Source organism: Ursus maritimus, unplaced genomic scaffold (assembly GCF_017311325.1).
Source record: "Ursus maritimus isolate PB19 unplaced genomic scaffold, ASM1731132v1 scaffold_6, whole genome shotgun sequence".
Classification (NCBI taxonomy): Eukaryota; Metazoa; Chordata; class Mammalia; order Carnivora; family Ursidae; genus Ursus; species Ursus maritimus.
This window is the reverse complement of record NW_024426774.1, coordinates 12,798,877-12,826,178: the sequence shown is the minus strand read 5'-3', so window position 1 is coordinate 12,826,178 and position 27,302 is coordinate 12,798,877. Positions and strand designations below refer to the sequence as shown.

The 27,302-nt window shown below is 39.4% G+C and overlaps 1 long non-coding RNA gene across 1 annotated transcript in view; it reads left to right on the top strand.

Annotated features, from left to right (window-relative positions):
* LOC103671721 overlaps positions 1-27,302 on the top strand; it is a 151,066-nt gene that overhangs the window by 69,441 nt on the left and 54,323 nt on the right. The window contains exon 2 of the long non-coding RNA XR_571037.1: positions 6,251-6,378. This is a non-coding gene — a long non-coding RNA (uncharacterized LOC103671721). The remainder of the gene's footprint in view (positions 1-6,250; positions 6,379-27,302) is intronic.

Genomic DNA, 27,302 nt, shown 5'->3' with positions numbered 1-27,302 from the left:
GTCTGGCCCAAACATTGGAACTGGTTTTAGTCATGTTGAACAGTGATGAGATGCTCAGAACAGGAGCAACCTAAGGGCTGAAAGGGCAAGGACACAAAGCCCATTTGTTGAGCTTTCATGCCTGACAAGGGCATCTACCCTTTAGTCTGCACCGTCTTAGAGAAAAGACCTAAAGTGCTTCAGATGGCTCAGGTTTTAGTTAACTATGTATATCAACTAAATGTGTACATATAGGGGCGCTGGGGTGGCTCAGATGGTTAAGTTTCCAGTTCCTGATTTCGCCTCGGGTTGTGACCTCAGAGTTGTGAGATCAAGCTCCAGGTCAGGCTCTGCCCTCAGTGAGAAGTCTGCTTAAGATTTTTCTCTCTTCCTCTCCCCCTCCCCCCTCCACTTGTGCATGCTCTCTCTCTTAAAAAAAAATATACACGCACATATTTAGTTAGTATAGGTGACTAACTAGTTAACAACTAGTTAATAAATATATTAAGTTAACATATATAACTAACTAGTTTATATATATGCATATATATGTATATATATTCTTTTAGACAAGCCTACATTCCATTGGTGACTAAAAATTGTAACAACATGTGCTTTCTAAGGATAAAACTGGAGACATCAAGGCTCTGTTTTCATTTTGTCTTTCCATAGACTCTTTCTTTCCCATCTGTGTTTTCAGCTGTATATTTTGGGATAGGGTCTTATGATTAGATGCTAATTCCATCAAACATGGTCTATATCTCATCAGTCTTCTGTGCAATGGATGCATAAGCTATTATTGGAGATTTGTTTAAAAATGCTGTATTTTTTTGTAGTTAGGTGAATATTACCTCTAAAAACGAAAATGAAAATTTCTAGCCAAAATTTCATTAAGCGTAACTAATCTATGCATAGTGAATGAGATGACTTCACATTTGACCAGGATGAGGTTTCATTAAGTGGCTGTCAGTCCTTCTGGCTTGTGTGCTGAAGAGCCAGCTGTAGCATTTGCAGAAGCTCCTTTGAGGCTGGCCATGAAGGAGTTTAGTGATTCTGGCTGTATAGTCAGTATTTTGCTTCTGTCTTTGGCTTTAGAAATCAGCTTATCTGTCTGGAAAGCAGACAAGAGCATTCACTTGGAATAATGGCTGGAGACTTGGTGAGGAATTGCAATGACCAAAAAATATCCTTACTGAGCAACCACTTGTAACCCCCACAAGCTCTTTTCTTTGGGGTCGCAGTAAAGTGGAGCAGATATATCTAGCAGCGTTTTCAAACCCTTGATGCAGTGCCTAGGATGTGTGCTGGTGTTGGCTCAGTTCAAACTGTGCAGGACTCTGGGCAGGTGAGCTGACACCACGGGGTGAGCAAACATACATCTTGTCAGAGAAATAATAGCAAGAACAATGCTAAAAAGCAAATTTGGGTTTTGTTTTAAGGAATGACTAGTGTGGGACAGATTTGGGATGCTGGGAGTCAGGGAGGTGAAAAATAGTTCCAGAGGTGAGAGGGAAGGAGAAAAGTGAAGGGAAACTTCATAGATATTTGTCACCAATGGGGCTGGAATGTCCAGGCTCATTTTTATTGGCCGCTATGGAGCAGTTCATGGGATTTGGGGTAGTTGGTTTGGTTTAAAAAGCATAGAGTTAGGTAGATACTCTTAAAGCTGAGAAGGGAAGGTACTCTTTTCCCTCCAAGGCAATGTTTATCAGTCGGTGCTTGATAGAAGAATTGAGAGTATCTAATCCAGGAAATGCTAGTGAAGCCAGAAGGAGTTGAGAATACTATAAGCACTCACTACGTGCTCTTCGAATCTGAGAGAACTTTGTTAAAGAGGGGACGTAGTGGATGGGGCAAGATACTGCTTCCCTGTGGAAAGTAGAAATATAGGCATGGAAAGGACTAAGTTTAAGATTTGTCAAATAGATATCACTCAGACTGAAAAAAAAAAAAAAAAGACGGGATAAGGAATCCTGAAAACACAAGTTAGGACTTGGAGGTCCAGTGGGGAGAGGGTTGGTGAGGATATCTGTAACAAAACCTCAGGAGGAATTGAGTGCCAAGTTCTAGTGTTGTCTTGTGAATGTTGTGTGGCCATTCCCTTCAAGTAGCCAAGGTCATAGTGAGGAAATTAAGCATTGTCCATACACTGACAGGAATGGTTGCGCTCATGTGGGGAATGGCTAGAGGGGAGGACCTGAGGCAGGGAGATCGAGAATGGTCTGTGCCTCTTAGAAAGGATGGAGAAGGGGTCTTGCTCTGTGCAGCCTGGAAGGCAGGTCCCACACCAATGAAGAGATACTCTGCTGGTCAGAACTGCGCTCTGGGCAGGGGGTTATCCAGCAAGGACTTACAGGCCACTTACTGAGATGGCAGAGAGGGAAGAATATCATCAGACTGAGAGCTGAAATAGTGACTATCAAGGTCTTTTCAGTGAGCTGACTCTGGCCCATGGCAGTAGGTATCTGGCCACTGGGGAAAGGGTGGGGGTTACCTGGAAGGCTAGACCACAGGAGAGAAGTTTCTAAGAGCTGGAATGAAAGCAGGGGCTGGGAAAACACTGTGTCTTGACAGATTAGCTTGCAGAATACCACAGCTTTCCCCATCCCAGGGTGAGGGAAGACACAGACATCCAAGAGTGGAACAGATCAAGCAGGTCAGAGCAGAAAGGGAGTTGGGACACAAATGGAAACTGGAGTGAGAAGCCAACTAAAGAGATCAGGAATAGAGTAGGGTCTAAATTGGGCTCAGAGAGGTGGTTCAGGGTCTGTGTCTGAAGGCCCTGCTTATCCCCCAAAGTGCTCCTTTTCTGTTGCTTCTGGTGCCTCATGCTAAGATGGGAGACGATTACTAAAAGAACCAAACTGGGCTGGGACCCATGGGTCAACCCTCTCAGCAAACTGAATGGCAGTAGAGAGGTTCCTAGCCCAGTGTTAGTGCAGCAAGAGTAGTTGGGATATGGAGATGTACTTCGGGAAATTCAAGTGGGAGAGGTGTATAGTGACGTCTCTATATATTTCATATAGACAATTCGCCTGTAAAGACTCCAATTCCTAGCATCTCTGAGTCATGTCCCTCCAAGAAGCTTCCTTGTAAGTGAGAAGTTATTGTTTCCTTGACAACCATGGAGCTTCAGAAATTTAGCAGTATGCTTTTGTGGTGTCTTCATAAACCCTTGATTATATCTAGTTTCTAAGTATGTGTGAGCAGTAGGAAGGAGATAGGTAGTAAAGTTGGTTGAATTGAATGGAATTCTCTTCTTACCTTACCCACTCCCCCCTTAACAATGCTTCTTTTCCTTACTGGATGCCAGTATTTCTAAGCTGTAGAGATATTAAGTCATGAAAGTGACGATGTGAGAAAAACAAGCTTTGTTTGATAATTAAGGTGATATTTCTGTGCCAGACTGCTGTAGAACAGTGATCACAGCTTTGGAGTTAGATAGACAAGGTCTCAATCCTGGCTCTTCCATAGACTAACCATGTGACCTTGGGTAAGTCACTTAACCTTCCTGAGTTTCTCCTTTTCCATCTGTAATTGGAGACGTTGTACCAATTTCACGGGCTGTTGTGTGTAAGGTGGCCCCTTGTCATCAAGGCCCTCAGAAGTCAAGGAGAATTGTCCCTTGGACTCAGACCAAGATGAGTTCCCTCTTTTGGTCCCCATCAGGTGCCAGGCTATGCTAAAAACCCTGAAGTAAAACCATATCCATCAGTCCACCATTGATGGAGTCTCGTGCGCTAGTAGACCTCTAGAAAAAGTAGTCTAAAATCCTTAAAGATGGAAGACTGAGGTCCATTGGAGGAGAGTGACCCAGTGAGTTCCAATATTTATTAAATATGTGACTTCTCTGTGCCTCAGTTTCCTCATCTGTACAATGGGGCAAAAATAATACTTGATGGCAAATAAACAAATTGTTATTTATGCATATATTTATACATATATCTATATTATAACTAATATTTGTTATCTCAGAATAGTATTTGGCACATTATAAGCACTGTGTATAAGCATATGCAACTGTTATTGCCATTGGTAAAGATAATGAGAAATCATTAATAATTAGATGATGATACATCCTGTTTAACGCTTACTGTCCTGAAATAATTTTTAATACTGTTCTCTCTGGCTCTTAAAAATGTCCTAGTCTGGGCAATAAATTAAATGGTCACCCTAGGTATAATGGAAAAACCCATTGGTCGGTGAATCAAGAGACCTAACTGTCAGAAAATTTATGTGAGAATTTGGGCTCTTAGCCTCTTTGCATTCCTAGTTCCTTTCATCTTTCAAACAGTTGGTTCATCTAAATCCAATTTAAATTCAAGTCAGCATCCATCTGTCTACTATGTACGCAGCACTCCTGAAGACATCTAAAGGTATGCAAAGATCAAATAGGATGTTTGTCTGCACCACAAATTTTTATTTCAATGGGATAAAAAACATAGTGGGTGATGGATGGGTAAGATGTACTAGAAATACAAGAGAATGCCCTGTCCTCAATAATTTCATGGTTTAGTAGAAGAGACCTTAAAGACCAAGAGTCACCACCAGACAAAATATGCTGGGTAGTAGGGAAGAAGGAGGTATGAGGTCATTCAGAGGTGTACACTCAAAGAAGACTTTCTGGAGGAGGTGGATTTTGAGCTGGCCTTGGGAGAAGAAGCATAATGGGAAGAGCATGGGTTTGAATTAAACAGATCAGAGTTTAAATGTTAGTTCTAGCCCTGGTTGTATATTATGAATACATTGCTTAACTTTGTTGAGCCTCTGGTTCTTTATCTGTAAAATAGAGACAAAAATTCTTTCAGTGACTTAAATGTGCGAATAGATGCACCCCATTGGGTAATAATAAATGACAGCCATTATTTTGACAGTCACAGAGGAGCTGGACCGATATTCTAGGTGTATGGGCTGAGTGAACATAATCACAGGCACAGGGAAGTGGAAAGGGTGCTGAAAGTCAGTGGTGCTGTTGGCTGGAGTTGATGGTTTATGTTGGAGGCAGGGGGAAATTCAAGTGGACTCAGACTCACCCCTTAACCCATATGCGTTTGTCCTCAGCAAGGTATTTCTGACATTTTCACAGGCCTGTTGACTTCATGTGTTCTTGCAAATTAGATTTGAGCACCCTAAAAACCCTAGGAGGTTAATAAAATTTTGTCTAGAACTAGACTTGAGCTGGAAAAACCATCTTGACACCTGTCTATAACATCCTAAAGCAGTTACTGTTAATCTGAACATCATGCTGGAGACTAGCTAATAAATGTGACTTTTGGCTGGTAGTTAGCAATCTCACTGAAGAACTGCCTAAAACAGCTCGCCTCTTTGGATTTATGAGATGGTTTACATAAATCTACATAATTGCCAAAGACATTCTTAATGTGAAAGTGAGGAGCTAGATTATAGTGTCAGCAATGTAGCTCAAATCCCAGACTGCAGGGCAGAGAGCTGGCTTGGCTTGATGCTGGAGCCTCCCTCCATTATTGATGAGGGCTTCTTTGGGGTAGCAGAGGGCTTGACCCCATTGAACTCCTGGGCTCAGGAAGGAAACAAGGAGCGAAATTTAGGGAAGACATCACTTGTGAAATCTCTGCTTCTTTTTTGGGAAGATTTCTTATTTCTTCCTGATAGTTATATTCAGAATTTTAGTACTTCCACATTGTACTCACTCATTATTTTATCTTCTTTGTATTTTTATTTTTAATAAAAATAACAAATGACTCTTTTAATAACATCGGTATTATACTACTATGATAATTTAGGTACATTATCACATTAATATATTAAACTATATTAACATACATTAATATCAAGAATAAACATTTTAACGAATAGGACTAACGTTGGGGGAGGCACTATTACAATTTTACAATAGAGGATATTGAAGTTCAAAAATTTAAGATCTGACTGCCAGCCCATAGCTATAAATGGTTGGATTCCAAAATGAATGTGTAGTTCTTCACCTTGGTGAAAGGGTGATCCGATTAGAAGAGCTCTAGATGGGAAGACAGGAAATCTGTGTATTATTTCCAGTGTCACTGCTGTCTACTCCTGTATCATTGGGCAAAATACCACATCTCATCTATAAAGTGCTGATAACATTTGCTTTGTGTACTTCACAGGAATATTGTGAAGTTCATGTTAGAAAATGGATGCGGAAGCATTTCATAAGCTAAGAAGCATTATGCAAATGAATGCAAATGTAGGCAATGTTAATTACTAAATTATTCACAGAATCTTATTTCATTAATACCCTTACTGCTTTCTACAGCTCTTCTGGGAATTCCACTGCCAGTTACGTGAAGGCCGAGGCAATTGGGTGAACTGGTGTCTGTCATTTATTCTACTAGGAAACATTTACTGTGTGTCAGCCATCGTGCTAGACACAGAGAATGCCAGGTGAGTAAAATGTGACCCCTACCTTCCTGGATCTTACAGTCTGGTTAAGGGAGATAATACTTAGGCTAATGTATGTATGATACAATTTGTAATCCAAAATTTTAAATGCCATTTTGTGGTTAATAATTAAGAGCTAAGCACTATGCTATTTCCTAGAGATATAAAAATTAATAATGCGCAGTCTTTGAACTCAATCTCACAGTCTAATGGAGGACAGATAAGTAAGCAAACAGGGTTAATAACAAGCAGAGGCAGTGGAGGTGAACCAGGCCAAGACTTCGAATTCAGATAGAACATAGGTCCCAGATTCTATGAATCAGTATTCCTGTATGAAAAATGGGACTAAAAAATACCTTCTTACCGTGGTTGAGAATCTCTGCAACTTTGGAATTTAAAAGAAAAATAAAAAGTTTCCTTTAAGGAATTAGATAAAATGTATACCAAGATTTTCATCACAGAGTAAGTACTGAAAAACAGAGCTACATTCAAACAATGATACATTTGAAAGTGGCAGTGTGTCTGAGGTACTAAATGTACCACATAGCATTTCTGGGCTTATAGGTGGCTGATGGTTATTTCCTGACACCCCCACACAGCGTTGATTTGAGTCAGCTCTGGGTGGTGTTATGTTCCCGGTAGACTGAACAGCTAGGAAATGAATTCAGATCAGGGAATGGAAAACATTTTATTAATGGGCATAGATATTGTATATGGTCTTTCTGTAGTTTAGAGAAAATGCTAGAGCCTCCTTTGATCTCCTTGGAAGGAAGAAAGTTTGCAGATCTCCCTATCTTTATCTTTGGAGAATCTTTCCTTGCTCAGGAAAATGGGGATAGTCCGTTGTTCCAGAAACTAATTTCAGAAAGAACAATCTATTAGTTGCAAAGGTCTCACTTGGACTGGTTCACCTATTGAGAACATGGCAAAGACGGGCTGCATATTTTAGCACTTACTGGATGCCTAGAGACAGGAAACTGTGGTATGTCCATGCTTCTTTAATGTCTCAGCAATACTCTGGAGCATTAAATTTATTCTAAGCGGTATGGTTTGGTTTAGTTTTTACTGTTATAAATAATTTTGTTTTAGTTGTCAATTGCTGGGTTACAAACTACCTCAAAATTTAGTGGCTTAAAACAACGATTTTGTTTTGTTTTAATTTGTCTTGCATTTCCGTGGATAGACTTGGTTTCAGCCAAATGATTCTTAGAGTTGATCATGAGGTTGCCGCCAAATAGTGGCTGGGACTAGAGTCATTTGAAGGTTCAGTTGGACTAGAAATGCAAGATGAATCAATCACATGCTGGCAGTTGATACTGGCAACTAGCTCAACTAGAACTATCTACTAATGTGACTGCATGTGGTCTCTTCATCCTCCAATGCAATCTAGAATAAATATGGTAAGAACAGACATCCATGGCTTCTTTCTGATCTTAGGAGGAAAAGCATTCACTGTTTTGTAATTAGTAATGATTACTGGTTTAGGTTTTGTGTAGATGTCCTTCATCAGAATGAGGAAGTTTCTGTCTATTCTTAGTTTCCTGAGAGCTTTTCTTATGAATGAATGTGGAATTTTGTCAAAGCTTTTTATTTGCAATCATCATAATTGCCATGTTTTTTCTCCTTTAGTGTACTAATTGAAAATTACATTGATTTTTTGAATACTCAGCCAGCATTATATCCCCGGGGCATTATATCCCATTTGGTCATAATGTATATCTTTTTTATATACAGGATTCAACTTGCTAATATTTTGCTAAGGATTTTTGTGTCTGTGTTCATGAGGAATATTGAGGTGGGCTTTTGTTGTTTTCTCCTATTGTCTTTGCTTTTTTTTTTCTCTTTCTCTCCCTCAACCATGGTAATACTCATAGAGTAGAGAAGCACTCCCTCCTCTACTATTTTTTAAATATTTTGTATAGAATTGGCATTATATTTTCTTTAAATATTTGTCAAAACACCAGTGGGAAAAATCATTTGGGACTGATCTTTTCTTTGTGGAAGGAATTATAACTATAAATTAATTTTAAAAAAAGGTATAGAGCTATTCTTATTGCCTATTTCTTGTTCCATTCTTGTTACTATTTCTCCCTGAATGAGCTTTCATAGTTCGTGTTCTTCACAAGTTTGTGTATTTGAGCTAACTTGTGATCAAGTTGGCATAAAGTTGTTCAAAATATTCTCATTTCTATTTTAATTTTTATAGGGTCTGTTATATCACCTTTCTCATTTGTCAAACACTTCTTTTATATCAATGGCGATGATCATCTGCTTTCTTCCCACCCTTCACTCTGTTACTGTGATGTACTACATTTATTGATTTTGTTTGTTTGTTTATGAGACTCTCCTTACATTCCAGGAACAAATCTTACTGGTCCTGGTGTATAATTTTTTAAATATGTTGTCGAATTCAGTTTCCTTGTATTTTGTTGTGGATTTTTGCATCATTATTCATGAGGGTCTGTAGTTTTTTTTTCCTTGTAGTGTCTTTGTCTGGTTTTGTTTTCAGTATAATGGTGGCCTCATAGAATGAATTAAGCAATGTTCCTTCTTCAATTTCTTCTAAGAGTTTGAGTAGGATTGGTGATAATTTTTTATTTATTTATTTATTTTTATTTATTTATTTATTTTTTAAGATTTTATTTATTTATTCGACAGAGATAGAGACAGCCAGCGAGAGAGGGAACACAGGCAGGGGGAGTGGGAGAGGAAGAAGCAGGCTCATAGCAGAGGAGCCTGATGTGGGGCTCGATCCCATAATGCCGGGATGACGCCATGAGCCGAAGGCAGATGCTTAACTGCTGTGCCACCCAGGCGCCCCATGGTGATAATTTTTTAAACCAGTGAAACCATCTGGTTTTGAGATTTTCCTTATTGGGAAGTGGAAGTTTTTAATTACTAATTCAATCTCCTTACTAGTTATGGGTCTATTTGGATTTTCTATTTCTTCATAATTTTGTTTTGGTAGGTCATATGGTTCTCAGATTTTGTCCTATACATCAGGTTATCCAATTCTTTGGCATATAATTCTTTATAACACACTTTAAAAATTCTTTTCACTCTTGTTGGTAGTAATGTTTCCTCTTTCATTTCTGATTTTTAATTTGTTGATCTTTTCAAAGAACTCACTCTTAGTTTTATTGATTTTTCTCTGCTGCTTCACTATTCTCTATTTTCTTTATCACTATTTTAATCTTTATTATTAGTAGTAGTAACCTGCCTCCTTAGCACAGCAGGCAGTGTGTCAGTCTCATATTATTTTTCATAGTAGTATTAATCTTTATTATTATTTCCTTCTGCTAGCTTTGGGCTTTGTTTTTATTGTTCCAGTTCCTTAAGTTTTAAAGTTGGTTGTTGATTTGAGACTTTTCTTCTTATTTATTTATTTCTTTGTTTCAAATTTTAATTTAAATTCCAGTTAGTTAACAAATGGTGCAATATTAGTTTCAGTAGTAAAATTTAGTGATTCATTACCTTCATGCAATACCTAGTACTCATCACAAGTACCCTCCTTAATGCCCATCACCCATCTAACCCATCCCTCTGACGACCTGCCTTCCAGCAACCTCATGTAGAAAACCATTTCTGGGTTTTCTATACTGTTCCATTTATCTATATGTCTGTTTTTGTGCCAGTACTGTACTGTCTTGATGGTTACAGCTTTGTAATACAGCTTGAAGTCCAGAATTGTGATGTCTCCAGGTTTTCTTTTCTTTTTCAAGATTGCTTTGGCTATTCAGGGTCTTTTGTGGTTCCATACAAATTTTAGGATTTTTTGTGCTAGTTCTGTGAAAAATGCTGTTGGTGTTTTGTAAGGATTGCATTAAATGTGTAGATTGCTTTGGGTAATATAGATATTTTAACAGTATTCGTTCTTCCAAACCAAGAGCATGGAATATTTTTTCCACTTCTTTGTGTCCTCTTCAGTTTCTTTCATCAGTGTTCTATAGTTTTAATGTGTAGATCTTTTACCTCTTTCATTAGGTTTATTCCTAGGTATCTTATGTTTTTTGGTGCAATTATTAATAAAATCAATTCCTTGATTTCTTTCTTCTGCTTCATTGTCTATAGAAATGCAACAGATTTTTATACATTGATTTTGTATGCTGCGAGTTTACTGAATTAATATATCAGATCAAGTAATTTTTTGGTGGAGTCTTTTGAATTTTCTATATGGAGTATCATGTCGTCTGCAAATAGTGGAAGTTTGACTTCTTCCTTGCCACTTTAATGCCTTTTATTTCTTTGTGTTGTCTGATTGCTATGGCTAGGACTTCCAGTACTGTGTTAAATAACAGTGCTGAGAGAAGACATCCCTCTCTTGTTCCTGACTATAGAGGAAAGGCATGGAAACATTGTTTATAATATGAAACAGTTCTTGACCTAAATATCCACAAACAGGATAATGGATAAATGCATTGCAGTATATTTGTGAAATAGAGTAATATACCAAGAGTTAAAAATCAATGGAATGGAACTATAATATAGTCATATTTAAAAAACTATAATATAGTCATGTTAAAAACATAGAATGTAGATCAAATACAGCAAATTATAGAAAGATATGTATAGAATAATACCATTGGTATGCATCTGAAAATATTTGCAATCATGCTGTATTCTATTTATGAGCACATACAGAGGCAGCATGAAGATAAAACACCCTAGGAGGATAAACAACAAAAGTGAGATAGTGGTTAATTCCTGGGAGTGTTGGGAAGACAATGAGTTTGGGAGCTTCTGTTTTGTTTCCTTTCTTTAAAAGCAATCTGAAGAATGTATTGCAAAATAATGGGGGAGGGGGGAAGAAGTAAAAAAAAACATGAAAGCTAATGTGTATGAGGTACTTACTCTGTGCCAGACACAGAGGTTAAATAATAAGACCCAGACTACCTGAGAGTGAGTGGAAGAGCTGGGATGTGAACCCGGAGCATCTGGCTGTGGAATTTGTGTTTTTTGCCTGCTGCATTCTTCTGCATTTTGTTAGAATTTGATAGTGTTGGGCAGTGGGTATAGAAACATTTATTATTCTTTTCTGTAATTCTCTGTATGTTTGAAGTGTTTCAGAAAACAAGGCAGAATAAAATACAGGAATTAGACCAGGTAATTAAAAAAGAGATAGTATTTTATATGCGATTTGAATTAAAACTGTGAAATATTTACTACAGTGAATGGAACTGGGTCACTCCTCAGCTTTTTCTCTTGCCTCCTCTGCTTATGTTTTAAATGCTGGGGCTCTCTTTTCCCTCTGTCTCCATCTCTTCTCTTACCACATCCTATTGGAATCATCTGATTCCATGACTAAAACATCGTAGACTACTCAGTAATAATCACAGAATGAATAAACACAAAAGTAGGTTCATATTCCACCTTGATAGGAATGATCGATAACTTCTGGATGTATAGCTTTAGGGTGGTGCTCTATTTCCTGACCCAAAGATAGCTACAGACCGCAAATCCAGTTGTTTACTTGCATGATTCCTGGTGTTAAAAGCATATTCATATTTGAATTTATCTTCATTCCAAAATTCATTTCTCAGTGAATGACAACATCACCCAACCCCTTGCCCCAGATACAAGTCTTAGGTCACCATGGGTCTCTTCCCTTTCCATTCCTGTTCATATTCTGTCAACTTTACCTGTTTATCTTTCAAGTCACTTTATTTTTCCTTGTCCACACCGCCATTATTTTATATTATGTCATCAGCATCACAATTCTGATAACTTTAGCATCCTTTGAACTTGTCTTAGTCTTGCCTCTTCCAGTCCATTCTTTATACTGCAGCTAGTGTGACATTTGCCTAAGCCACATCTGATCACTTCACTTTATTCTTCTCCCTGGGTTAGCTCATCTGCTTACAGTATCAATGATTACCTGCTCCCTCTCTCTCCCTCACTCCTTCTCTTTATCTCCCTCTCTATTTATCATGTGTCTATCTAATCTGAGAAATCAGGGCCTAATTGACATTTCTACTTAGCCCTCTCAGTAACAGCTAAATCTCCTCATGTTTCAGACTGAACTCATATTTTCCCCAGGACTGGTCCAGAGTTCCCATCTCAGTAAATGATAGCACCATCCACCCCCTTATATAAGACAGAAACCTCTCTCACCCATGAAGGTCCTGTTATTTTGATACCCAAGTCTGAAAATCTGATCTTTACTGCCATCATCAAAGTCCAAGTTACTATCCTTCCTTCCAGTCTCAAAGCTAGTGTCCTCCAAAGTTCACCTGTCAGGGCACGTGATCTGATGAGCACTGGGTGTTATATACAACTAATGAATCATTGAGCACTACATCAAAAACTAATGATGTATTATATGTTGGCTAATTGAATTTAAACTAAAAAAAAATGCACATGTCTCCCTTACTACATTCTCCACACTGCAACCAGACAAATCTTTTCCGAAGCTAAATTGCAGTCATGTATCTCTTGCATTTCTTTTGGCACCTGGATTAAAAGCATCCCTGGCTTCCTGTTATTCACACAATGAAGGCTACAGTCTTGATGACTGCATACAAGTTTCTCTGCATGGGAAGGCTCCTCCCATTTCTTCAGCCTAACCTCTCTCCATATTCCCTTGAGCTTCTGGGGTTCAAGACACTTGACATTCTTCCAGTTTCTCAGTCAAGCCATGCAACGTCCTCCCTCATGGTCTTTGTTCAAGTTTTTCTCTTTGCCTGGAACTCTCTCCTTTCCCCGAACCTACTTTCCTTGGTTATGGCTGCTCTTCTTTCAGATCTCAGGGCATTGCCACTTCCTCACAGAGACCTCACAGCATCATGCATGTCCCTTTCATAACACTGATGCTGTTGCAATATTATATTGTATGTTCATGTCTCTTGATGTTTGACTTTCCCATTAGGTAGTGGGCATCTCTGAGAAAGAATATAGAATTTCAGGTTTTAGTCACTATTTTTTAAAACCCCAGCATAGAAAGGTATCCGGCACACCATCCTTTAAGTGTTCAATAAGCATTTGCTGAATGAATGCTTGAATAATTGCTGATCTTAACTGAGGGCTGACTATGTGCTAGGCAATGTACTGGTCATTCAGTGACATCTTATTGCCCTCAGGATAAAATACAAATTCCTTAATATAAGACTATGCCCTTCATGACCTGGCCCCCATCTGGCATTCCAGCCACATTTCTTAATGCTTCTCCATTTCCTCTTCTTTAATTCTCAGCCTCTTTTCTGCAGGCATACTAAACTCCTGGCAGCTCCTGAATATGGTATACTTCCTTTTCTTGACCTTCACATATACTTCTTCCTAGAAACCATTCTCACTCTTCTGGCCAGATTTTACAAAATCATAGAATCTGGTTCTGAATTTCCCTTTCTGAGGCCAGTTCCTGTGTACTCTCTGGCAGGATTTCTTGACCTCCCAAGAGATCCCCCAGTATCCTATTCCCACATAATTAGTAGTACTCTTTATTTTCAATTGAAATTGAACATTCACTTCTTGGCCTCTGAATGGGAAGTTTTGTTAGCATAGGGATTCAGTCTCATTTCTCACTATATCCTCAATGCATAGCATGGTGCCTGGCACACAGTCAGCACCGAATAAATGCTTATAGAGAAACTACATGCGTGAGGTTGCTTTTGGACTCCAGGAAGGTACAGCTTCCTTTAAGGTTGACTTTAGGCCAATACAGAAGGGCTTCCTGGGGGCTTCGGGAGCTTCCATGAGAGATACTGCCCCAGCAGGAGCCAGAGAACTCTAGATGCCTACTCTGGTTTAATAGCTCAAGTCCTTCCAGTAAGTCCTACCCCACTGAAATGGAATCTTCAGATCGAAAGAGTTTCCTCTCCAGCAGGATTCGCTGGCAGGGCTAACTTGCTTGGGTCACTGGGTAACCTAGCAGAGAATCTTAATGTTCCCGGTACAGGTCAGAAGCATGCTCAGAATGAGGCTCCTATTGTTTTGCCTCTTTTTAGCTTCCTCCTTTTCCTTTTGCATTCCTGAACTCAAAAAATTGGTCATCTGTTGCTTAGTTCCTATGGATCCTTGCTTTGAATGAATTATTCCATCTTTTAGCCAGGACTTGTGCCCCAGGCGCTCAAACCCCAACATCCTTGGCATTAGTTATCATCTAGTACTGCTACAGTTGTCATGACTTTTTATGTGTGCTAATGGTTTTAAGCTAGGCGTGTGTATGTATTTTAAGAAATATATTGAGGATCTCATAAATTTCAAAAATCTTTAATATCCTAAAAGGGGTGATTCTTGAATGGCAGAATTCAGGTGTCATGCCAAAGTTTTAAGGCATATTTCAGACTAACGCGTCTCCGAAGTCCTTCTAGGACTAGCCCTGCCTAGGAATCTCTTCCCAGCTGTGGTAGCCATGGAGATATACCACTTAGGGTCCCCCTTAAAAACAAAACACTCTTTACTCAGCCCTGGAGTGTGATTAGTTGACAGCTTCTAACTATTAGCTTTGTCAGGATGCCTCAGCTCTGGCTATGGTCATGCTATTCTTAGGCTGGAAATTGGACAAAGGCTAACCAAGGCAGTGGTACAAAGGCCTAGGCATTTATGCCCATTTTGGGATGTCTTTTATGGGCAATTTTTGTTCTCCAGCTCCCTATTGTGCTGGCAAAGCATCATTAGATTGGCATCTCTTTGACAGCTTTCCCTGCCTGATACTGCTTTTTCTCTTTTCTCTTCACGAATATTACTGATCAATAAACCTTTGCACTCTTATCGCCATATCAGTGTCTACTTCCTTGAGAATTCAGTTGGTGACATTGGCTATATAGAGTGTTCATAATTTCAGTGTATGCAAAGGCATTTTGGTGGCATGATGGGATAGAAGGCAAGAGTGGTGAAGTATTTCTACTATTATTGTTTCCCTGACTTCGGGTATCGACAAGCAAAAATGATGTGTAAGACCTCTGTTGGGGAGAGGAATAACGTAGGCAGACTCAAGGCTGTCACTGATTGACTATGCTCCAGGGTGCTTCCTGTTTGACAGAACTTCAGGGCTTTGTGGAGACAGTTGAGTCTAAAACGGCAGTTTGAGGTCAGCCTTGGATATCATCATGCTAAGGAGTATGGGTTTTATTTTATAAGGAGTTACTGCATTGGAAACAAGGTCATGTTTAATGTACTTTGTGGGATTATCTGGTTTTGGCCCACATTGGGATTTATACATTAAATCTATCTAAGCAGGAGCTAATTAATAAGCAGGTATTTTGTATTTGGGTTTACCTTGGAAATTTGATTTTTAAATATAGGATTAGGTAGGAGGAGGAAGCACATTTCAGGCTGTGGGGTAAGCTGTGTTTAATACCCTCTGATTCTCCTACAGCCTGTCAGCTTCCTTTTCTGTCCCAAACCTCCAGGTTCTTTAGGGATGACACAGGGGCAATACTCTCACCATGTGTTTATTACATTGTAGGTGGGCCTCTTCCTTGAGGCCTTTCTACTTTCTGATCTGAGGAATAAACATCCAGAAGTAGACTTGAAATTAGGGTTGCCAGATTTAACAACAGCAACAAAAGTCAAACTCAGAAGAAACAATATCGAACCATAAAATATATTTACACACACACATATATAACATACCTATTCTAAATATATTCGTTGTTTAACTGAAACTCAAATTTAACTTGGCATCTGGCATTTTATTTGGCAACCCTACCTGAACCCTCTCTTCGCTGCTTTCACTTTGGGAACCTAGATCTAGACTTAAAGGAAACCAGGCCCTTTCAGTTCCTTTCCTCACTCTGGATTTCCTTCTGTCCCTAGTTGGTTTCCAAAGACTGAGCTGCTTCCCCATACCACTCAGGTCCCAATCCCAAAGGGCTCCACCAGACAGTCGCCAGAACCTGTCCCCCCTCCCCCAATCCTGCAGCCCACCACTGCACCTGCACTTTCCTCAGAGCAGAATTATAGCAAAGTGATTCAGAGCAGTGGGCCAAACTCAAGAGAACTGTTGTTGTTCTGAGTTAGGCCTTCCACTCTGAAGGATCTTGGGCAAGTAAGGCAACCACCCCCTTTGACACCTGATCTTTGTCATCTGTACAATAGCATCAGTATAATACTTATTCCTAGTGCTCCTGGGAGGGTTAAATGTAATAGTCCTGCTCCTAGTATAGCCTTGGCTGTCAGTGGTGCTCAAGCCATGTGGGCTGCTACTTCAGTTATTTTTCTTACTCGTCTGCCTCAGGATAAGGTCTCACGTATGGTACAGGCTTAATGCCTGTTTGTTGAATGAGTCAATGAATGTATGCCTCTGGGGAAATATGGAAATACAGAAAAAGCTTTAACCTCACTGAGGAGAATGGGTAGGGTTCAGGATAGCTTGTGGGTCCAACTGGCTCTGAAAAACAGACTCAAGGGGTAGGCATGAGCACAGGTGCTGGACAGGAGTCAGGAAGAAGCAGGATAAGTGAAGTGACGCTTTACCCGCTGAGTCTACCAGTTGGCTAGGAGGGCATGCGTGAAAGAACTGATATGGAAGTAAGCTCTGAAACTAGGGGTGTCAATGACCAAAGAGAAGCCATGGCAGTTGTGGCCTATAAAGCAGCCCAAGAGGGTCTGCCATATTCTCTTAAGTCAGTACAAGTAGTACAAATAAAGCAAGCTGACTACTCATACATGTTTAAAGGATCCTCCTTGGTCCCATAGCCTTCCCCAGGGTAATTTGTCTCTGTCTAGATCAACCATACAATTTATTATCTACACAGGATACTTATGACACCTAAAGGGGGAGTATGAATAGTTATCTCATAGTTATCCAGTTGGGATATCAGACTTAGACTGGAACTTTTGTGGGCTACCTGGGAAGTAGCCTAGGTTCGGTTACCTTGTTTCTGGCTGGGCCATCTCCTTTTGTGGAGGAAAGAGACTTGGCTGTCTTTTTCAGAGTTATCAATACTTGAATGTTAATTACTCAGACCTTCCCTTGTGCAGCATGATATAGACATTTCCAGAAGCAGGAAGTTGCTGTGGTGAGCTGCCCATGTACTTGGCTGGGGAAGACTACAGCCTGGCTGGAGAATATAGGACTCTGATCAAGTTTGACTATCATCTTCCTCAATCATTTAGCAAGTATTTATAGAAGGCCAATGTGCTTCACTATGGAAAAATTATGAAAAGAAATTGTGTACAAAGTGAAAGAAAATAGCATTAACCAGACCTTTTAGCCCTATTTAATCAGTTTACTTATCTGTAAGCCAGAGGACCAAATTGATACCATTTATCTCTGTATCCTCAATGCCTAGTAAAGAAATAGAAACACATGAAAGACTCATTTACTATTTCTTAACTAGTTGAGTAAATTAGGAAATATTAAAATTATCATGTGAAAAATAAGAAAATAATAGAGTCCTCTGTGGGGACTTTATTCATTCAATCAATAGTTTTGAAGTGCCTCTCCATGCTACCGTCTGTTTTAGGTCCTAATGATACTGCCTTCATGGCTCTCATTAGAACTGAATATGTTTGGGATATTAAAATAGTTCGGTTTCCAATGTGGTAGCATCGGGTAAATGTTAGGAGTAGGAAGAGATCAGCGTGGGTTGGATTAAAACAGATTTTGTGCTACTCTTGACTTGGGCTTTATGAATGGTGTAAGAAGAGAGAGAGAGCATCCCAGGCAAGGGCATTCAAGATGGAAGGTAAAGATAGGATATCCCATAACATGTGTAGGGCTCTTGGGTGAGGTCTGAGGGTACATCTTGGTAAATTGGAATTTAAATCAAAAAAGTTGGCCGGGGGGCCACCTGGGTGGTGCAGTCGTTAAGCGTCTGCCTTCGGCTCAGGGCGTGATCCTGGCGTTCAGGGATCGAGTCCCACATCGGGCTCCTCAGCTGGGAGCCTGCTTCTTCCTCTCCCTCTCCCCTGCTGTGTTCCCTCTCTCGCTGGCTGTCTCTCTGTCACATAAATAAATAAAATCTTAAAAAAAAAAAAAAGTTGGCCGGGGCAAGATTTTTAATGCTAGAAAGAGTTCAGACTTGATGTGCATTAATTTGTCAGGGCTACCATAACAAAATACCGCAGACTAGGTGGCTTAAAAACATAAATTTATTTTCTCAAGTTCTGAAGGCTGGAAGTCCAAGATCTACTGGGGTTAGTGCTTCAACATATGAATTTTGGGTAACCGCAACTGAGCCCAAAACAACATGGTAGATCAGAAAGATCTATCAGATATTCTTGAGCAGGGGCGGTGGGGGGAGGATGTGATATCATAAAAGTGGAATAAGAGTGATTGCATCTATATGTGATGGTGGTGGGGGGAGGGGGGAGTTGTTAAATTATAACCTCTGAGTTATTACAGCTTCAGCTGCTAAATGTCAGTGTGGGCCATCACTAGCTGCACAGCTATTAAAAAAGAAAATCACCCTCTGTGACTTACTGCTAATCATTGCAAGCTCTGACCACATAATTTAGTCACAGTTCAAAATGCTTTTGAAAATCAATGATTTTGTCCTTTAGCTAGCCATAGCTGATAATGAATATTCTCCCCAAAGTCTCAGCTAATACAAGTTGTTATTTCAAATTTCAACAAGGGAACATCATGATTAGACAGGAACAAAGGAAAATACAAATTTGAGAATATGCATGGCACAACTTGGTCCCTTGGTGGGGGCATGGCAGGGACTAGTCTGCAGTCAGTTATCTATCCTTGTCTAATGATGACTGTTGAGCTACATTGTGTCAGCCACTTTCAAAAGTGGAATTAATTGGGCAATTCTGAAAATGACTGACTTTTATTGGATTTATTGCTTTTTTTTTTCATGGAGAATTACTTTTCATTCTAATTGAATGAAAGCCTATATTGCCAAGTGGTACAAATAAAATGATCATATGTTCTCTTCATTAAGATAAACGTATTTGTTGAAAACTTGTTTTAGGTACTGTGACTGATGCTGTAGATGTGGAGATTATTAAGGAATGTCAGTTTTTAAGAAATTTCTAGTGTGGTTTGCCGTTCAAATGCTGGAACTATTATATTCTCGGTACCCAGCTTCATCTTAGTCTGCCCAAAGAGCTTTGATAATGATCTCAATGTAGAATCTTTTTTTTTCTTCTTTTTATTTTAAAATCTGTTTTATGCATAAATGTAAAATGACATTGTCCTCATTTTTTAAAATTGTGTTTTAAAGATTTTATTTATTTATTTGAGAGAGAAAGAGAGAGGGAGAGAAAGCAGGAGCAGGGGGAGGGACAGAGGGAAAGAGAGAAGCAGACTCCCCACAGAGCAGAGAGCCCCAGGTGGGGCCAGATCCCAGGACCCTGGGATCATGACCTAAACTGAAGGCAGACACTCAACCTACTGAGCCACCTAGGCACCCTGACATTGTCCCCATTTAAATACCAGCCATTAATCTTTTAGAATTTCAGAACAAAGCATGTGCTTACTATCACTATCATTTGTCTATTTAATCTAGGCTACCACTGTGTAATTATTTTTGACAATTTAACCTTCTTTTATCTGTTTACAATCTGGTTTTAAGTGAGTTTAATGTGAGTTTTCCCCCATTGTCTTAGATACTGTTCCTTATAAACACTTCAATTGTTCCAATTTATGAATTCTATTTCCACTTCTATGGCCATGCTTCCTAGGATTTTTGGTGTATCCATTGCTGAGGCCAATGTGGGTGTAAGTGCAAAGAGGCAATTGGTGTTTTGGTTAAACTGAACTTGGGAGATGTAGAAGGCAGACAGAATGCAGCTTGGTGCAAATGAATATGTGTTTTTCCAGATAGTCTAAAAGGAAAAAGAAATCAAGTCTAAAGACAGATCTGAAAGAAAAAGGAGTCCGTACATTTATTGATTAACACTTACCCTCGTAAGCCAGCTGTGTTCACTTGATTTGTTTGAACTTCAATCTTTTGTCTTCCCCATAGTCAATAGTGCCCCAAGTAAAGGCATAGAGAACTTACATGCTCCTCATTAAGGACTCAAGAATGACAGATGTTTTCATACATCTTGTATCTAATCAAACATGAAGTCATAAGATACAAACAATTACCATTCACACTAAGACTACAAAAGAACCTCATTAATATATATGCTAACTATTTTCCTTTGTTGTGGTCATACTTCTTAACAAAACTGTAGTGATTATATATAAATATTACTAGATCTCTTGTGACCTCCATAACACCATTGGCAGAATTGAAGAGAGAGCTGCAGCATTCTGTGTACTTATGGCCAGACTCCTTATTGCTTCTTACTCCCATCATGGCACTCATAATCTCACCACCAATATTAGTCAGTTTCAGCTAGGTCATCTAACATCGACTCAAAGTTTTAACAGAATAGGTGTTTAGTTCTCTTTCACATTTCAGTTTAATACAGGTAGTTTCCTAAGTAGTGATTCCAGGACCCAGGCTACTGCCCATTCTAATTCCATCATCCAGCAGGTACTTGGGGTCCTCTATTGGATCCTCTGTGCCTATACCGTGGGTGGGGAAGACAGAGTGTGGAAGATTATGTACCTTCATATGGGTTCCTGGAAGGAGCATGTATTAGTTTCCTTTTATTAAAAGGAATAACCACAAACTTAGTGACTTAATTATCTGACAATTCTATGAGTCAGGAGTCCTAAAATGGAGGTGTCAGGAGGAGAAAAGTTCTGAGCCATGCTTTCCGAACTCACTTTAAACTTATGAATTCTAACCTCAGTGGAGTCAGTGCTGTTCCCACTAATTCTACTACATTCCCCAAGTCCAGTGATTCTCAACATTTGTATATATCAGAGTCTCTTGGAGGACTTCATAGAAACATATCGCTAAGTGTCTGATTCAGTGAGTCGAGGTGGAGCTAGAGAATTTTCATTTCTAACAAGTGTTTAGATGCTGCTGATGCTGCTTGTCTACTAACCACAGTTCAGGAGCCCCTACAGTAGTCCATTTATTCTTGCATTCCTCTGATTCTTTCACATCTCCTCTGGCCTCAAATTTCCAACACCTGTTCTATCAGCCCCACTTTCGAGTTGGTGGTGGCCTTGAGACCTATCAGTGCTTCTCAAACTGTGAGTGGGGAAGGACAATTTTTCTTTCTTTTTTTTTTCTAGTATGTTGCTCGTTTCTAATTTCTAAATTTTAAAAATTTCCCATCTCTTACTTTGGTAAATACAATAGGTATTTATTCTGGTATACAAAAAAAGGAAAAGAAGAAAACAAAGAGCAAAACTATAATGCTAAAATTTTTTTAAAGTTTTTATTTAAATTCCAGTTAGTTAACATACAGTTGGGGCACTTGGGTGGCTCAATTGGTTAAGCATCTGCGTTTGGCTCTGGTCATGATCCCAGGTCCCTGGGATCGAGCCCCATGTCAGGCTACTGCTTGGCAGGGAGTCTGCTTCTCCCTCTCTCTTTCTCTCTCTCTCTCTCTCTCTTTTTCTCACTCTTTCTTAGGTGGACAAATCTTTAAAAAAATATATAGTGTGGGGCGCCTGGGTGTCTCAGTCAGTTGGGTGTTTGCCTTTGGCTCAGGTCATGATCCCAGAGTCCTGGGATCAAGCCTGGCATGGGGCTCTCTGCTCAGCAGGGAGCCTGCTTCTTCTTACCCTGTGCCTGCTGTTCTGCCTACTTGTGCTCTCTATCTCTACCTATCAAATAAATAAATAAATAAAATCTTAAAAAAAAAATATAGTGTAATATTTTTAAATTGTTACGATTAGATTCAACAGACATCGGACCCTCTGAAAAATTGCCATAATACTTTCTAAACATATACTCTCAACTTGTATCTTCATTTCACTGAAAGCCAGAATCCAATGGGTGGTGGACCTGTGCCTGTCTATAGGTCACAGTCTAGTAGCAGTGCTCTATATCCTTGAAAATAGAACAATCAGGGACGCCTGGGTGGCACAGCGGTTAAGCGTCTGCCTTCGGCTCAGGGCGTGATCCCGGCGTTCTGGGATCGAGCCCCACATCAGGCTCCTCTGCTATGAGCCTGCTTCTTCCTCTCCCACTCCCCCTGCTTGTGTTCCCTCTCTCTCTGGCTGTCTCTATCTCTGTCGAATGAATGAATGAATGAATAAATAAATAAATCTTAAAAAAAAAAATAGAACAATCAGAAGCGACTTCTCTCATGCTCCATTACCACATATCCACTTATCAACCCTCCCCAAATAGTCCCCATTACTACATGTAAACTATCAACACTCTTAGAAGGGTCAAGCCCTGTTGTTTACTCAATACAATTGTTCTAGCAATTCTTTCCTCTTTCTCTCAAATTGCCTTTGTTTTCTCTACCACACTATTCCCATCAGAAAACCACCACCACCACCACCACCACAACAAGAACAGAAAATGGTGGTACTTTTTTCCCCTTTAAAAAAAGTTAAAGACTTTTTGGACCTCATATTTCTCTCCAGCTATTTCTCTTAAAGCAAAACTCTCCAAAAGAGCTCATTGTCATAAACCAAACCAAACCAAACAAACAAAACTATGCTTTCATGGGAATTACAGATTCTTCAATCTATTGGAAGTGCTGATTCAGAATTAAACTTGACCTTGTATTGCTAGTGCTCCCCTCTTATATAGGCATATAGGTGCTGAAAGATGAGTCAATCTGTCCTCACAAACGTGTTTTTCATCAATACCCAACCCAGTTTTCTCCCCTCCCACCACCAGTTAAGCAAGGCTGAGGGGTTTAATTCAATCATTGTGGCTGCTTTCACCACATCATTAATGAAGACACAAACTGAGCTGGACCCAGCACCAGACTTGACATCATCTAACCACTCACCTCCCAAGAGACCCAGTTAATTGCTATTTCCCACACATCTTTCTTTGCAATTTCTTCTTTAATCTGAGACAATTTCGATGAATGTTTCAAGTGTGATTTCATTAGACAATGTCAAGCACTTAATAAAAATCAAGATCTATTACAGTTATGTTTTTCCTTCTTCTGCTTCATAATTTCCAAATTAAAAATAACCATGTCTGGCATGATTTGTCTTTGCATAGTCTTGATCTTCATTGCCCCCAAAACTGTTATCTTCACACATGCCAATTTTCTTTTTTTAGATATAATTTGCCTAAGATGGTTGTTGACTTTGTCTTGTGAAAATTTACAGAATTGTCATCTCACATCTTGACTTGTTTCTTCCCTTCTTATTCAATTTCCTATATTTTCCCAGGACACTGTATTTTCTTTGAAGTGCACTAATTTAATTTATTCTACCTTTCTTTTTAAAGATTTATTTATTTATTTGAGAAGGGGGAGGAGGCAGAAGGAGAGAATCGCAAGCAGAGTCTCCACTGAGCACAGAGCCTGATGCGGGGCTGGATCTCACGACCCATGAGATCATGTCCTGATGACCTGAGCTGAAACCAAGAGTCAGATGCTTAACCAACTGAGCCATCAAAGCACTCCTAATTTATTATATTTTCTTCATATTATCTATTTATTTGACAAAGGAACCATCTCTCTGTCTCCTCTCCCCACCAAGAAGTATTTTCTTTCACCTTCTCAGGAGCCATTCTCCTATCTGAATCTGTCCTGATTCTGTGAGTGTAAGGATATGTGATTTCTACATACCATTCCCATCAACTTTCATTTTTGTGGATGTGGGAATGCGGGAGGTTATAAAAAGTAATTTAGAGCAAGAAGTCACTGTAATCATCTTATTCTTTTCTTTCTTGAACATTTTCCAGCAGACACACAATAGGGACCTAGTGCACTGATCTGCTTGCCCAAGAGTAAAGGGAGCAAAGAATGCCACTAATGTTGGTCATAGAGGAATTTGACCCTTCTGAGTATATGCCTTGAACCTGAGACCACAGGGATAAGTCTAAGATAATAAATATTAGAGCTGTTCATCTATCCAGCAGCCTAGAATGGTAGGATGACTAACTTATCCTGATTTGCCTAGGACTTAACCAGTTTTAACTCAACAAGACCTATGTCTTGGGACACCCCTCAGTTCCAGGTAAACCTAGACAGTTGGTTACCCTATATGGCACAGAAGCTTCTTGTTCCCTATTGATTATCCATGACTAATGACCTCTCCTGGCAGTGTGCTTTCAGATACGTGGTTCTTTTTTGTCTAACTCAAGCAACACAATTGTCCTCAATTTGTGATTCGTGTATGTGCATATGTAGAGGGTGGGTGGGTGTGGGACAATGGGAGATGGTCAGGGTTTGGGAAGCAAAGAGAGATAAAAATCCTCACAATATGAATAGCACAGGGATACGGAAACTTCTCTGTTCCCACCATCACTATATTAGGGTCTTCTGGTCCATTGCAAATCTTTCATCAAATATTTAACTTGCAGCATCTACATTATAAACCTTACTTATCATAGATTTATCAGTGCTTACATGTGAAATTGTAAGATCCCGTTGGCTGGGCCAAACAGGAATGGATGGGGAGCTCTTCTCTCCCCATGTTCTTCCAACTTTGGGAAGTACCTATTCTGGGCCATAAAACTCAGCTTTAAAAACATGAAGAATAGAAATTATACAAAGTATGATTTCAGATCAAATGGAATTAAAACAGAATTCAGTAACAGAAAAACAGCAGAAAATCCCTAAATATTTGCAAATTAAACACCACACACCTAAATGACACATAAGCCAGTGAATGTTTTTAAAAAAAGTTAAAATGTTTTCAACTAAAACCTAAAATATATAAAGAACTTACAAAATTCAACACCCCCAAAATGGATAATCCAATTAAAAAATGGGCAGAAGACATGAATAGGCATTTTTCCAGAGAGGATATACAGATGGCCAACAGACACATGAAAAGATGCTCAACATCACTCCTCATCAGGGAAATGCAAATCAAGACTACCATGAGATATCACCTCACACCTGTCAGAATGGCTAAAATCAACAACACAAGACACAACAGGTGTTGGTGAGGCTGTGGAAGAAAAGGAACACATGTGCACTATTGGTGGGAATTCAAACTGGTGCAGCCACTGTGGAAAACAGTATGGAGATTCCTCAAAAAGTTAAAAATAGAACTACCCTATGATACAGTAACTGAACCACTGGGTATTTACCTAAAGAATATGAAAACACTAATTCAAAGGGATACATGCACCCTTGTCTTTATTGCAGCATTATTTACAATAGCCAAATTATGAAAGCAACCTAAATGTCCATTGATAGATGAATGGAGAAAGATATGGTGTATATATACAATGAAAGACATTTTTAAAGGGTATTTAATCTGAGAAATGTCATGGTCTGTATTATATTCCAAAAAACATTCCTGAAGATTATTGGAGAGATTAAATGGGATATTGGGAACACATTTTAGTGACATAGGCAAGAGATTATGCCACTTGGACTAAAGTTTTGGCAGTACAGGTGGATAGAACTGGACTGTTTGCAGAAAGTTTGAGAAGTAGATTTAACTGTACCTGGTGGTAAGATGGGGAGGGGTGGGTTGGAGTAGAGAAGGAGTATGGATCAAAACTCACTCTACATATTTCTACAGTGAACTAAGAGAATAGATATGGTATTTATTGAGACAGAGGAAACTGGAAGAGGAGCAAGGGAAAATGTTGTTGATTCGGAAGAACAATTTATGTGGCATTATTACCTCCATTGTATAGGTAGAGGAACTGAGGTCTTGAGAGGTTAAGTAACTTGCACAAAAATCACACAGAAAATATCTTACCAAGTTGAAAATAGGACCTACAGCTTTTGAGTCCTAATTCAGAATTACTACCACTGCTTCATAATCCCAAATGTGTTTCCACTGTTTTTGATCTGAAGTGAATGTTAGAAGGAGGAGACAAATGATTTCCATTCGGTGCAGGACTTGGTAGAAAGGGTGGTGCCTTGTTGACCTCTGATGGCCTCCAAGCTGGAAATGAACAAAGAATCACAAGTACTTACCCACAGCCCAGATAATGGAAAAAATTTCACTGATTGAGTGAAGAATTACAGTTTGTAAACCTACCCTTATCCTGTGAAGAAGGAAAGGAAAGGAAAGAGCATAGAAGGTGTAAGAAAACAATTGAAACTACTCATGCAAGACAACTGCAAGTCATGTTTTGATTCATCTGTTCTAATTAATGTCTAAGATATTTCATAGATGACTACTGTACTGCTTCTGTGCTGTCTGGTTTCTACTATTCTCAATTATAATCAGAGAATTGCCCCCATGAGGGATATGAGGGCCAATAAAAACAAAGGTATGCTATTTAAGGGAGAGATTTACAAAATAGCTGAATGGAAGAGAAGGAAATGGGTAGGAACAGAGCCCTAATGTGAGAAATGGCTTCATCTCTTCTGATGGCTCTTCTGGGACCTTGTCACCAGCTTAATTCTCTAAAGTGAGGGCCTCAGACCTTAGGGAAAGTCTCTGCTTGTAAGATGGGTAGCAAGCCTAGACAACCAGATAAGCAGGTGCACATAAAGACTGATGTGTCTTCACTGGAAACACCTACTCAGTTATGAAGAAGAGTACTTCAGTGGGCAGAGGAACCTTTTGATTGGCTATTTGAAGGTGGAGGTTGAGATCCTAAAACCATGAATTTAGTTGGTGTCCAGAAATCAGGAGGGACAGCTACATCACTTTGCTTAATAATGTGTGCCTGCAGCCCAGGAAAGGAGAGGGGAGATGGCAAAAGAGAGCTACTGCCTGGTATGATAAAAATAGTTGAGAGACATTTAAAGAGGAAGAATGTCTAATTCTTAATTTTAAGTTACTATTATCATGATGGTGTAACCCCCCCCCCACTAGTTACTCAGTGTTCAGTAAAACCTGCTATGCAACTGTGTTAATTTCATCAGGCTTCTGTAACAAAGTATTACAAAATGGGTGGTTCAGATAACAGAAATTTGTTGTCTCACAGTTCTGTAGATGAGAAGTCTGAAATCAAGATGTGGTTAGGGTTGGTTCAGAGGAATCTTAAGTGGAATCTGCCTCAGCTTCTGGTAACCTTAGGCATTCTTTGCCTTCTAGGTGGTGATCTCCTTGTGCATTCACACCATTT